The sequence below is a fragment of the Pan troglodytes genome, chromosome 1 (genome assembly GCF_028858775.2).
Source record: "Pan troglodytes isolate AG18354 chromosome 1, NHGRI_mPanTro3-v2.0_pri, whole genome shotgun sequence".
NCBI lineage: Eukaryota > Metazoa > Chordata > Mammalia > Primates > Hominidae > Pan > Pan troglodytes.
The window spans coordinates 82,435,577-82,449,553 of record NC_072398.2 but is presented as its reverse complement, the minus strand read 5'-3'; the positions used below and the strand labels follow the sequence as shown (position 1 = coordinate 82,449,553).

Here is a 13,977-nt window from a genome sequence, read left to right as displayed (position 1 = left end):
CTTCCATTTATGCAGCCAACAGACACATGAAAAAATGCTCATCATCACTGGCCATCAGGGAAATGCAAATCAAAACCGCAATGAGATACCATCTCACACCAGTTAGAATGGCAATCATTAAAAAGTCAGGAAACAACAGGTGCTGGAGAGGATGTGGAGAAATAGGAACACTTTTACACTGTTGGTGGGACTGTAAACTAGACAGTGTGGTGATTCCTCAAGGATCTAGAACTAGAAATGCCATTTGACCCAGCCATCCCATTACTGGGTATATACCCAAAGGATTACAAATCATGCTGCTATAAAGACACATGCACACGTATGTTTATTGTGGCACTATTCACAATAGCAAAGACTTGGAACCAACCCAAATGTCCAACAATGATAGACTGGATTAAGAAAATGTGGCACATATACACCATGGAATTCTATGCAGCCATAAAAAAGGAGGAGTTCATGTCTTTGGAGGGACATGGATGAAGATGGAAACCATCATTCTGAGCAAACTATCGCAAGGACAGAAAACCAGACACTAGGTGTTCTCACTCATAGGTGGGAATTGAACAATGAGAACACTTGGACACAGGGTGGGGAACATCACACACTGGGGCCCGTCATGGGGTGGGGGAAGGGGGGAGGGATAGCATTAGGAGATACACCTAATGCACGTGACGAGTTAATGGGTGCAGCACACCAATATGGCACGTGTATACATGTGTAACAAACCTGCACGTTGTGCACATGTACCCTAGAACTTAAAGTATAATTAAAAAAATAATAATAATAATGTCTTCATCATTTATGCAGCCAACAGACACATGAAAAAATTCTCATCATCAATGGTCATCAGAGAAATGCAAATCAAAACCACAATGAGATACCATCTCATGCCAGTTAGAATGGCAACCATTAAAAAGTCAGGAAACAACAGATGCCAGAGAGGATGTAGAGAAATAGAAATGCTTTTACACTGTTGGTGGGAGTGTAAATTAGTTCAACCATTGTGGAAGACAGTGTGGTGGTTCCTCAAGGATCTAGAACTAGAAATACCATTTGACCCAGCAATCCCATTACTGGGTATATACCCAAAGGATTATAAATCATGCTAAAGTAAAGACACATGCACATGTATGTTTATTGTGGTAGTACTCACAATAACAAAGACTTGGAACCAACCCAAATGTCCACCAATGATAGCCTGGATTAAGAAAATGTGGCATATATACACTATGGAATACTATGCAGCCATAAAAAGGGATGAGTTCCTGTCCTTTGTAGGGACATGGATGAAGCTGGAAACCGTAATTCTCAGCAAACTATCACAAGGACAGAAAACCAACCACCACATGTTCTCACTCATAGGTGGGAATTGATCAATGAGAACACTTGGACACAGGGCAGGGAACATCACGCACCAGGGCCTGTCGGGGGGTGGGGGGCTGGGGTAGGGATAGCATTAGGGTAAATACCTAATGTAAATGACGAGTTAATGGGTGCAGCACACCAACATGGAATATGTATACCTATGTATCAAACCTGCACATTGTGCACATGTACCCTAGAACTTAAAGTATAATAATAAAAATAGAAAGTATAAGTAAAAAAAAGTCTTCTTGAAGTATAATTCATTTTTTTAAAAAGGCAGCCTTTTTTCTCTTAAGTATTCAACATATTTTTCTACTACTTTTTGTTTTTAACCCTGAACTTTTTTCTTCTTTTCTTTTTTCTTTTTTTTTTTTTTTTGAGATGGAGTCTTGCTCTGTCTCTCTAGGCTGGAGTGCAGTGGCGCAGTCTCGGCTCACTGCAAGCTCCACCTTCCGGCTTCATGCCATTCTCCTGCCTCAGCCTCCCAAGTGGCTGGTACTACAGGCGTCTGCCACCACGCCCGGCTAATTTTTTGTATTTTTAGCAGAGACGGGGTTTCACCATGGTCTCGATCTCCTGATCTCATGATCCGCCCGCCTCGGCCTCCCAAAGTGCTGGGATTACAGGCGTGAGCCACCGCGAGGGCCTATCCCTTAACATTTTAATATACATCACATTTGCATGATTTTTTTTTCTCTCAATTTTCATAATGCTTTTTTCTAGGGGCTTCTCTTAATCCAAATTCTTTTAGTTGTGATGTCTTTTTTACCCTTTGGAAGTTTCTCTTCTCAACCCCTAATTTTTAATTAGGGGTTTTAATTTTGTTTGTTATGCTGCATTTTAGTATCTATAATCTTCCTCCTGTTAAGTTATAATGTAATTACTGGTATTAATTTAGGTCTGTCATTATAAGCAAAATTCTGAACTATAAAGAGTTCCCTTTGTAGAGAAATGAGTCCAATGCCTCCGTTGTTCCTGTTGGGCAATATTACAGTAAACTGACTGTCAAGTACATTTTTTCAAGGAAAAATAAGCCTACAACCACCTGTCTGATCATACCTAACCATTCTTTGTTGTGCTACTGAATCCTGAAAGCCATGGGTTTGTTGTTTCCCACAGGAAACACCTGAAAGTGGAAGGCCTGGGATATACAAATCTATGACCTTCAGCGCTTCAAAGGAGACGACAGCCTTCAGCGACTACCCTTTCCCTGATCATTATCCCAACTATTTGCACAATTCCAAAACGATGGAGTATCTCAGGATGTACACCAGGCACTTTCACCTCATGAAGCACATCCAGTTTCTGGTAAGGAATGAAAACTATGCTCATCACCTACAAATTGTTGAAGGCAAAGCTTGTGTAAGCCAGAGAAAGCTAAGGCGTATTTTCAATTTGCATTTTCCATTACAATTCAGAGAGAAATAGCATGTCTTCTATTAGTCTCAAGATTAGTGAATCTAATATTAGTTTTCCCAGCAGAGGAAAAGCATTGTCTCATTATTTGAACCTAAAATCTAGTTTTCAATTAATTTTATTAAATAGAGAATATAAGTTATGGGGAAAAATTAATGTGTTTTTTTCTCTAAGGTACCTTGATGTCTGGAAAGGGATCATTTTAGGACATTTATGTGAACAAAATTCCTAAAGAGCCAGAAACTCTGAATATAAAAGGCACAGCCTATTTTATTTGTTAAGACACAGAATTGGGGGAAAAAAAACGGAAGACTGAGAACAATACTCTAAAACCAAGGCTGTCTTTGTTTCTTTGTTCCCAGTCAAAGGTGTGCAGAGTGAGGAAGCACCCAGATTTTTCATCCTCTGGCCAGTGGGATGTTGTGGTAGAAACCGATGGGAAGCAGAAATCCTGTGTCTTTGATGGGATCATGACTTGCAGTGGCTATTACAATTAAAAGTGTTTGCCCTTAAAGGATTTCCCAGGTGTTTAACTGATGAGTGTACAAGAAAAATCTTTGCATTCTAAGAATCGTAATATCTGCAGTATTACAGCATTGGACAGAACTGTTTACATGGTACAGTGGGGATTAAAAAAAAGAGGGTGTAGCAACTTTCTGGAATAGCCAGGAAAGATCTGATAATAGAAATATAATACTTGAACGAGAAACTAAGAGTTCCTCAGGCAAACCAAGGTCTGGGAGCAGGCATTCCCGTAAGAGGAAGTCATACAAGAAAAGCAATAGCATGTGAAATAGTCACAGGAGCTCAGGGAACGACACTCACTTGATGTTCCTGAAGCAGGTGAGTGTGCAGGGAGAGATATGTAGGAGTCAATAAAAGACCATTGAAGTGTGTGTGTGTGTGTATTTGTGTGTGTGTTTATATGTTTGGAGGGGCAGGTACATGATTATACTTTCATTTTGTAAAGATCAGTCTTGCAGTGATGTGGAATATTAATTGATACGGAAGAGGGGGACAAAGCAGGAACATCAATAAAGAGGGTTTTTTAATAGTCCATTAAAGAGATGGTGAAAGCCTCTAGTAAAGTAATGGTAGTAGGACGCAAAAGGAGGAGAAAAATTCAGGAAATATTTTGGAGGTCATTACAAGACTCAATGAATGATAAAATATGCGACAAATAATTTTTTATTTAATATTTTTGAAATTTTACTTTTTATTTTTGAAATACTATTTAATATTTTTGAAAAATAATACTTTTTTTTTCCTTGAGTTGGAGTCTCTCTCTGTTGCCCAGGCTGGAGTACAATGGCACCATCTCAGCTCACTGCAACCTCCGCCTCCTGGGTTCAAGCGATTCTCCCGCCTCAGCCTCCTGAGTAGCTGGGATTACAGGCACATGCCGCTATGCCCGGCTAATTTTTGTATTTTTAGTAGAGACAGGGTTTCACCATGTTGGCCAGGCTGGTCTCGAACCCCTGACCTCATGATCCGCGCGCCTCAGCCTCTCAAAGTGCTGGGATAATAGGTGTGAGCCACCGGGCCCGGCCAAATATTTTAAAGATGTTTTGAAATTTCTGTTACTCTAGATTTGCACCATCTTAGTCACTGCTAGCAAGATGTTGCTACTGAGCATTTGCAATGTGGCTAACAGGAATTGAGATGTAATTTCAGTGTAAAATACACACCAGCTTTTGAAGACATAGTAAAAATGTAAAAAATATGTCAATAATACCTTTGTAAGCAGGACAATGGCCATGGAAGTCCAAATCCACTAAGGAGTATGTTAAGAACTCACCTGCCTAAAAACAATTAATTGATAATAAAGTATAAAAAATCAAAAATTAAAAGAACCTTTGTATATCAATTATATACTGATAACATCTTAGATTTTGTTGGGTTAAATAAAATATATTATTAAAGTTAATATCTTTTTTCTACTTTTTTCATATTACTACTAGAAAATTTAAAATTGCATATGTGGTTGAATTATATTTCTTTTAGACAACACTGCTCTATATTGCTAAGTATCTTTACATATTTTTAAAATCAATTTATGGAGTCATAAAGATAGAACAACAGTTCCTCATGAATCAGTAGAGAGTAAGAAAAAGTAATACCTCCTAAAGTGACAAGTCATCATATTGAGCAAATTTAAAGCTGGATTTTTGAAAGGAAACATTAATGTGCTCTGATTTTTGTCTTAGGCATATCATTGCTGCCACTGGATATTTCATTCCTTGGATAATCTCATTTTGAAACATTGGCAGCAACTGACCAACCAACAAAGAAAGGGATTTAAGTAACACATACTTCAAGTTTAGAAATAAATTTTCTAAAACAGTCTTTCCTATTTCTGTTTGTGATTTAAGAGATTCTACCCTTTCCTTATAGGGATCGAGAACTTCCAAGGTCCCTGTCTCCACACCTAGGCATACAAGCATCTCGACTATTTTGTGGGGAAGAGAGTGGTTGTGGTCAGCATTGAGAATTCTGGAGCAGATGTGGCTGGCGAGATCAGTCATGTTGCTGAACAGGTTTGACATTCTAAACTGATTCTGTTCTTGGTGTAACCTTGATATCTGCAAAGCATGGCCCATAGTGAGTCTAGGCTTTTGCTAGCCCCAACCTTGACTGCTGCTCTCCAACGTGGTAAAAGCACTTTCTTCTTCTGACTTTTCACCATGAGTGAAAGAATGTAGAAAACCAAAATAATGGTACCCTCCCATACCATAATGCACTGAAATTATGGAAGATAGCAATCAAACTAGAGTCAGATAACGGGAGTTATCGAGGTGTAGCTACGCTAGAGAGATGGAAACTTTCAAACTGAAATGAATTTTACAGAAAATGCCAAAATTTTCATACTGGAAATAACGTTTAAACAGAGAAATATATACACAAGCATAAGTAAAAATACACTGCTGATACAAGAGCAAGGAATAGGGTGGAAATTCTGTGGGCTCCCACTGACTGAAAAAAATGAAGAGTAGGGAAAAAATTAGCTATTTTTTTCTCTGCAGGGACTGTTTTTGACCCCTAAAGAGCATAGAGAGATTACTTTTCAAAACTCAAAATTAATTTTCATTTTTGATTTAGGATTTCCAGGAAGAAGACACAAGATTTCCACTACTTAAAGTCTTCTGTATGGATGAAATTCAATCAACCATTCTGAGTGCCATCTTACCCCCTGCCAAGCATTGTATGCAAGATATAATGATAAATGAGTCATAATCTCTGAGATTAAAGACCTCACAAGCTAGTGATTTTATTTTCATTAAAAACTCAGTAGCCTTTTTGAAATCTCAGTTAAATAATTCAAAATAGAGAATTTTTTAAATGTATCCTCTATTTTTCATGGACTTCATACTTTTCACGTTAAATTTTCCATTTGGAAATGTGAAAAAATTCAAGATGTGCATTTTCACATTGCATTTTTGATTTGTGTGTGTGTGTGTGTGTGCATGTTTTGTTGTTGGTGTTTGTTTTCTTAATAAAGGCATGGTCTCTCTCTGTCACCCAGGCTAGAATGCAGTGGCACTATTGTAGCTCACTGCAATCTTGAACTCCTGGGCTCAGGAGATCCTACTGCCTCAGCCTCCCAAAACACTAAGATTACAGGCATGAGCCACCATGCCCAGCCTGTATTTTTGTTGTTATCTCAGTCTTTGCATCCATATATTTTTCCATCAGTCTAAATTGTAGAATGATAGAAAGGAGAAGGAACCTGGATACTAACTTGTAGCTCTCAACATAATAAATTATTCATGTTAACTTTTTTTCCACATTGTAAGACCTAAGAGATTCCAGATATCTAGCACAGCTATAAGTGAACATTAAAATGGAAACAGAAAAAACAGTAAAAGAATTAAAATGACTTTAAATAATTGGACCGGAGAAATGTATAGAGTGAAAGAAGAGGAAGAGAATCAGGGAGGGGGGATGAGATGATATGAGAAGTTAATTATATTCCCTTGACAGTTTAGAAAAAAATGCATCTGAGCTTCTGAGATAACAGTAATAAGAAATAAAATGGTAATTTGGCAACGACTTCTCTCCTACAGGTTTTCCTCAGTACAAGACCAGGTGCATGGATATGGAACCGGGTTTGGGATAATGGGAATCCCCTTGATATCACACTCTTCACTCATTATAATAGAATAATGGAAAAAATTTTCCCCACATTCATGATCAACAGATGGGTAGAAAATAAATGAAATGCAAGGTTTAACCATGACAATTATGGGCTACAGCCTCAACACAGGTAAGGTCTAGGATTTAAAACAAATAAACAGTATTTCAAAGCTACTAGACCAAGCAGAATCTATAAGCTATATTTAAGAAATAAGAACGAAAGGGTACCACTCTAATATTTGGTAGCATTTAGTTGGATAGAGAATATTCAAGTTATTTCCTTCCTACTAGTAACTTCAGGTCATTCTACTAAGGTTCTACTGAGAAAAAGATGTGGGGGGTTGGGAGTAGGGGAGTAGAGGCAAACTTTAATACTTGTTTTATTTGAGACTCACACCATCTAACTATGCCACCCTCTATTTCCTCTTTCACTATCATCTGTTAACCACTTCCTCTTCACTCCCAGATTCAAAACTTTGATTCCTCTGGAGGGCATGACTGTCACCCTCAAACCTATTGTCAACCAGAACAATTTCAATGTCTGTATGTATGACTACTCAATACCCATGCAGTGCAGCCCCTCGACTTCCTCAACTGCACTGGTCTCGTGTCCACTTCACTTGAGTCCTCCACACCCATAGCCATCCTGGAACTTATCACCCAGAACTACAGTGTATCCGGATGTCATTCCAGGGCCCATTATGTGATTGCAGCCTCTTCCTTTTACACTCTCATCCCACTACACGCTAGCCAGTTCTCTGACTTTATCCAGTCCTCTCATCCCATGTCTTCCTCTTCTTGTTCTTTCATCTCTGTTACCACTTTTCCTCTATTTTCTTTCTTGCTCCCCTTTCCCCACTTGTCCCTCAAAACTTGGTGTTATCCATGTATCTATTCTTGGTCTTCTTCCCTTTTCTCCCTACACAGCTTCTTTTATTAAAAAAAATTTAAAAACACCCCAGGCAAAAGACAAAAACTTGAACTAAAGCACTGAAAATAAAAAAAATAGTATTAAGAAGTATCTGGAAGAAAAAGCATACATAGCTTTATGACTAACTGATGTTGGATGTGTGACTCCAGGTTCTTTCCTGAGGAAAAAGTATTCAGAAGATGAAAGATGTGTATTAATAGTAAAGTGGAACTGAAAATATGACTTCTTGCTACTAAATTATACCTCAAGTACTAAATTACAATTACCAAAGATCTGTGTGTCACTGAACATAAGTTTTTCCAATGAAGATTCACTCTTAAAATCACACAGTTGCACCTTGTAGGCCCTTGAAAAATATTAATGACCAACTGGTGTTAATATTTACATTATATTGAGTGAAACTATATCTGTTAAGAATCAAAAAGCTTTATTCCTGGAAAAAAATACTATTAGCTAAAAGTATATTTAGCTAAAAATAATTGGGTGTATTGTCACCTGATTATCACAATCTGATCTGATTGTTATATTATTATTATCATTTTACAGATTAGGAAACTGAGACTGAAATGTTACGAGACTTTTCCAAGATCTCACAACTAGTAAGTGACAGGACCATTATTAGTCTAGTTCTGACTCTGAAAATCAAGTTTGTAACCAATAAACTGTATCTCCTTTTCAGGAATGCCAATATAGAATATAAAAAATTGTTAAAATACTATGGTGATTTCCTGAGCATTTGCCAACCAAAACTTGTTTATGAAGAAAATTTATACTCCCTTCTTGATGTTACACTCTTTGCCATGCAGATTTCTCAGCCATCAGGCTACTGTGGGTGATGATCTGCCTAACCACATAATTTCTGGAAGAGTCCTGATGAAACCAGACATGAGAGAGTTCACCACAACATCAGCCTTCTTTGAGGATGGCACTGAAAAGAACATTGATGCTGTCATCTTTGCTACAGGCTACACCTTGTCTTTCCCTTTCTTGGAGGATGACTCAGCAATCCTGGACAGCCAGTACTCCGTGTTTAAATTTATGTTCCCTCCCCAGCTGGAGAAGCCAACACTAACCTAGCTTCATGGGCATTCTCCAGCCAGTGGGAGCCATCATTCCCGTTTCAGAACTCCAGAGCCGATGCGCTGTGCAAGTATTCAAGGGTAAGTGGTGGTCTTCTGCATGAGCAAAGTAGGTTCCTAATTATACAGTAAGACGTTAAGAGCACTCAGAAGGTCTTCTGTTCAATACATCTTCTCCCTTACTCTATTGAAGTGCCTGAAATTTCACCATTAAAAATGGACTACATTGGGACTATCTAGAGTTTTGATTTTCCACTTCTAAGAGAATCCTATTAAAAGAAAAGCATTCCAGGAATTATAAAAACACATAAAATTATAATCAGGTTACATTTTGGTATTTTGTATCCATTCATTTATTTATTTCCAGTAGAAAGCTAATTTATCATAAGGCTTTAAAGAAACAGAAAATAGAGAAGGTAGGAAAACAAACAAGGGAGAATATGCTTATGAAAGTATTTCAGAAAGGTTGCGAAGTTATTTTACTTTGTTGGACAACTCCAAGTATTTGGTTCATATTCTTGACTCATTTCCAAAGTCCTTACCTTTGATGCTTCAGAGCAAATTGGTAAAATTGGTATCAGAAAGAAATCAGGGCTGGGCACTGTGGCTCACGCCTGTAATCCCAACACTTTAGGAGGCTGAGGCAGGCGGATGACTTGAGGTCAGGTGTTTGAGACCAGCCTGGCCAACATGGTGAAATCCTGTCTCCACTAAAAATACAAAAATTAGCTGGGCATGGTGGCGCATGCCTGTAATCCCAAGTACTTGGGAGGCTGAGGTGGGAGAATCGCTTGAACCCAGTGGGTGAAAAACAAAAAAGAAGAAGAAAAAAAGAAATCAGGATCAAGTTTGATAGAATTGCATTGTAGTTTCTGCTAACCAGAGTAAATTGATGAAGTCATCTGGAGAAGTTTCCCTCGGATTCCTAAATAATTATTATCAAGTTCTCCATGATCTGATTAATGAGAAGTCAGAATTGCATCTAATCAGGATACATCACCAGACAGTTCTTTCCTGATGAGTCAAAATGTGATAGAAAATAGTAGATACCTTCACTGAATCCTTTACTTTTGAGACATAAAATTATCAATTAGACAAGTCAAGAATTTAAAAGATGTAGTGCTGTACACTGAGGCCAGAGCTCATATCTAAGTGGCTTATGTTGTTTCTGTATCTTACATCGTTCACTTTCTAAAGCCATGTGGTTATTCCCTCAGTGAAGTCATTTCTAATAATAACACATTTTATTCTCATTTAAAAATATCTACAGTATATCACTACTTTAGGCAGATATGTTGGTTTCCATATACATATATCTTGCTCCTCTTTCTTCTAGCAAGTATACATTTTCTTTGCTGACTTCCGCTATGAATCCATGCCTGGAAATATGAGCACCAATAAATACCAGTGGAATGTTGAAAGGTGACAAATGGATAATATGATGGTAGCCATAAAAGAGAATAGTTACAAATTCACTTATCATGCTTACTGGATTTAGCTACCTGTACCTAATTGCGTTTTTTAAAATAAACATTTTTAAAGATTTATTTTAGTATAATATATACATAGAAAAGTACCATGCCATGAATGTTTAGCTTACTGAATTTTCACAAATTGAACAACACTCATCTACTCAACCATCATTTAGTTTAAAAAAATATGTAGCAACAACAAAAAACTCAACAACACGACTAGCACTCAGAAGCTCCCCCTGCAGTTTTTTCTGTCCCCAGCGTGACCAAGAGTAACCACTATTTTCATTTCTAATAGCAGCAGTTCATTTTCACTTTTCAATTTTTTTCACAGTGTGTGTTGTATTCTGTTTGGCTTCTTTCACTCAACTTGATATTTGTGAGATTCATCCATATTTTGTACTAATTTATTTTCACTACTATATAGCATTCCATATACTTATCCATTGTAGATATGGATTTGTATATATATATATATATATATATCTCCACAATCACCCATTCCACTTTGATGGGCATTTAGAGTTATTGTAAACAGTGATGCCCTGAACAATCTAATACATGTCTTTTGTTGAATACACATATTTCTGTGGGGTATATACTGAGGAAAATAATTGCTGCTTCACAAGGTGTGCGTATGTATAAAATAGCATTTTAATGTACTAGGTTGCCTTTCCATTCTGCAAGTCTGTTTCTTTGATGTCTTGCATACTCAACCTCTATATTATGTTTCGTAAGACATTTAACAATATTCATGAGTAGATCCTACTTTTGTACCAACAGATATGTGCACCTGATGAAGCAATGAGGGGAATAATTTAGAAGTTGATGGGCCTGCCTCTCTTTGTTCTGTTACCCTGATTTATTGTCTTTTCCCACTCTAACCTTTGTCATGTCCTCTCTCCCCACAAAACACACACATGCACTCATACACCATCTTCTTTTTTATTACTTGCTTTTCTTTTTAACAAATATAGTTATTGCAATCTTGAGAAATTCATGAATGTATAAGTGAGAACTGAGATTTTTTCCAATTGCTCTGAGGACTGAGAAAAATCATTTTTGAGATGTAAGATCAATGCCAGGGCCTATTCACATAATGAGAGGGACTTTTGAGGCAGATCACAGTACAGTTTGAAGATCTCTGGGAAATTAAAAATTATATCAAGGGAATTCTTAATATTTAAAAATTTTGATTGCAGATTTAAACTGAGAAACAACTCCAAACATATTTCTCTTAAGGGAAGGCTAACTTCCCTTCCACAACCCGAAAATGATAGAAAGGAAAATATCTTCCTTGAGAATTTTTTTTTTATAAAGGGCTTTGGTTATATGTTCCATAAAGACCTGATTATTATAACTGTGTTCTTTCAAAACCACCGTTTTCATTTACTTGTTTTCTCCAGCTTTCCTGACAATCCTCTTATTTCTATCTCTTTTTCTTAGGACTGAAAAAATTACTCTCCACAAGTGCCATGATAGCTGACATCAACAGGAGGAAAAAGAAAATGGCAAAAGAGTAAGAAACTTAATTGTTGGTTAAAGTAAATGAAGCCTACTTAGACAGAGATACTTGATTTTTCTCATTATGTACTTTACACCTAAATGAGATCTCCTAAGATAATTTTAGTTCATTGTGAAAAATGTACATGGAGTTCATGTATAAAAATGCCTGGCTATGGAACATAAATCTCATCATTTGTTGGTCAGCCATAGAATATTAAATCTATGCAATGAAGGCCTGGCATGGTGGCTCATGCCTGTAATCCCAGCACTTTGGGAGGCCGAGGTAGGCAGATCACCTGAGGTCGGGAGATCGAGACCAGCCTGACCAACATGGAGAAATCTTGTCTCTACTAAAAATACAAAATTAGCCAGGCATGGTGATTCATGCCTGTAATCCCAGCTACTGGGGAGCCTGAGGCAGGAGAATCACTTGAACCCAGGAGGCGGAAGGTGCAGTGAGCCAAGATCGCGCCATTGCGCTCTAGTCTGGGCAACAAGAGCAAAACTCCGTCTCAAAATAAATAAATAAATAAAAATAAAAATAAAAAATCTATGCAATGAGCAATCTCCAAAAGTGAGAAATGTCAAGAAACTTTATTCATTGTGAGACGTGAGATCACAAAAACTACATGAGAAATTAGCAAAATTCAGAATCTAAAGAAAAATACTTTACAGATGTATAATTAAGTGAAGAGTAACTTAAGATGATGTACATTCATTTCAAATTGTTAAACACCTACTTTGTGCACTTTGTAATAAATTTCCATTCTAAGAGCATCCTTAGGGGAATTTTGGAAGAGATGCTAAAATATCATTATTATAATTTAATAACTAAGCCAACAATATAAACTGTAAGACTAAATATAACATGTAAATATCATTTACTTTTCCTATGATCTCATGTCTCTACTTAAGTCTATACTTATTCATTTTTATTTGCTAAAATAGATTTTCCCTTTGTATTTTCTGTCTGATTACTTTGGGTTTTTAGGAAAGTTACTGATTTATATACATTTATTTTGTAATAACATTTTACTTTAAATTTTTGCTGATTATAATATGTATTTGATTATCTTAGATTTGCTGAGTAGACCATGAAAATAACTGTAATTTAGACTCTTCTTTCCTTTTATTTATTTCTTTTTTCTGGTATTACTACCTTGGCTGTAACTTACAGGATGATCTTAGATAATAGAGAACACTATACCTATTCTTGCTTTGTTACTGATTTTGTTGAGATCACCTCTAGTATTTCACCATTAGGTATGATACTGTCTACTGGAGGCTGAGAAAGTATCCTTCTGTTCCTATCTTATGCAAAGAAACGTATGTTGAATTTCATCAAGTGCCTTTTGACCATGTTTTTTTTCTTAGTTTTATTTTTTATTTTATTTTTTATTTCAATAATTTTGGGGGTACAAGTGGTTTTTCGCCAAAGGGGTGAATTGTATAGTGGTGAAGTCTGAGATTTTAGTGTACCCATCACCTGAATAGTGTACATGTACCCAATATGTAGTTTTTGATTTCTCACCTCCCAATCCCTTCCTCCTCCTTCTCAGTCTCCATAGCTCATAATATCACTCTGTCTGCCTTTGTGTACTCATAGCTTAGCTCTCACTTGTAAGTAAAAACATACGGTATTTGGTTTTCCATTCCTGAGTTACTTCACTTAGACTAATGGCCTCCAGCTCCATTTAAGTTATTGCAAAAGACACTATTTCATTCTTTTTAATGGCTGAGTAGTATTCCATGGTGCATATGTACCACATCTTCTTTATCCATTCATTGGTGGATGGGCATTTAGATTGGTTCCATATCTTTGCAATTGTGAATTGTGCTGCAATAAACATACATGTGCAGGTATATTTTGACTATATTTTTAAATGATATGAATTTTCACCATTGATTTGTTGATGGCATGAATTATAGTAATATATTTCCAAATACTAAACATTTCTTAATTTCCAGGAATAAGGACTACTTGGTTATTGTGTATAATTATTTCAATATACCGTTAAATTCTATCAAATAGAATTTAACGGTCTATTAAATTTATAGACGGAATTGGTCTGTG

At 36.7% G+C, this 13,977-nt stretch overlaps 1 pseudogene; it reads left to right on the top strand.

Moving 5' to 3' along the window:
• Positions 1 to 13,977, top strand: part of LOC100611866 (flavin-containing monooxygenase 5-like) — a 38,475-nt pseudogene that overhangs the window by 5,756 nt on the left and 18,742 nt on the right.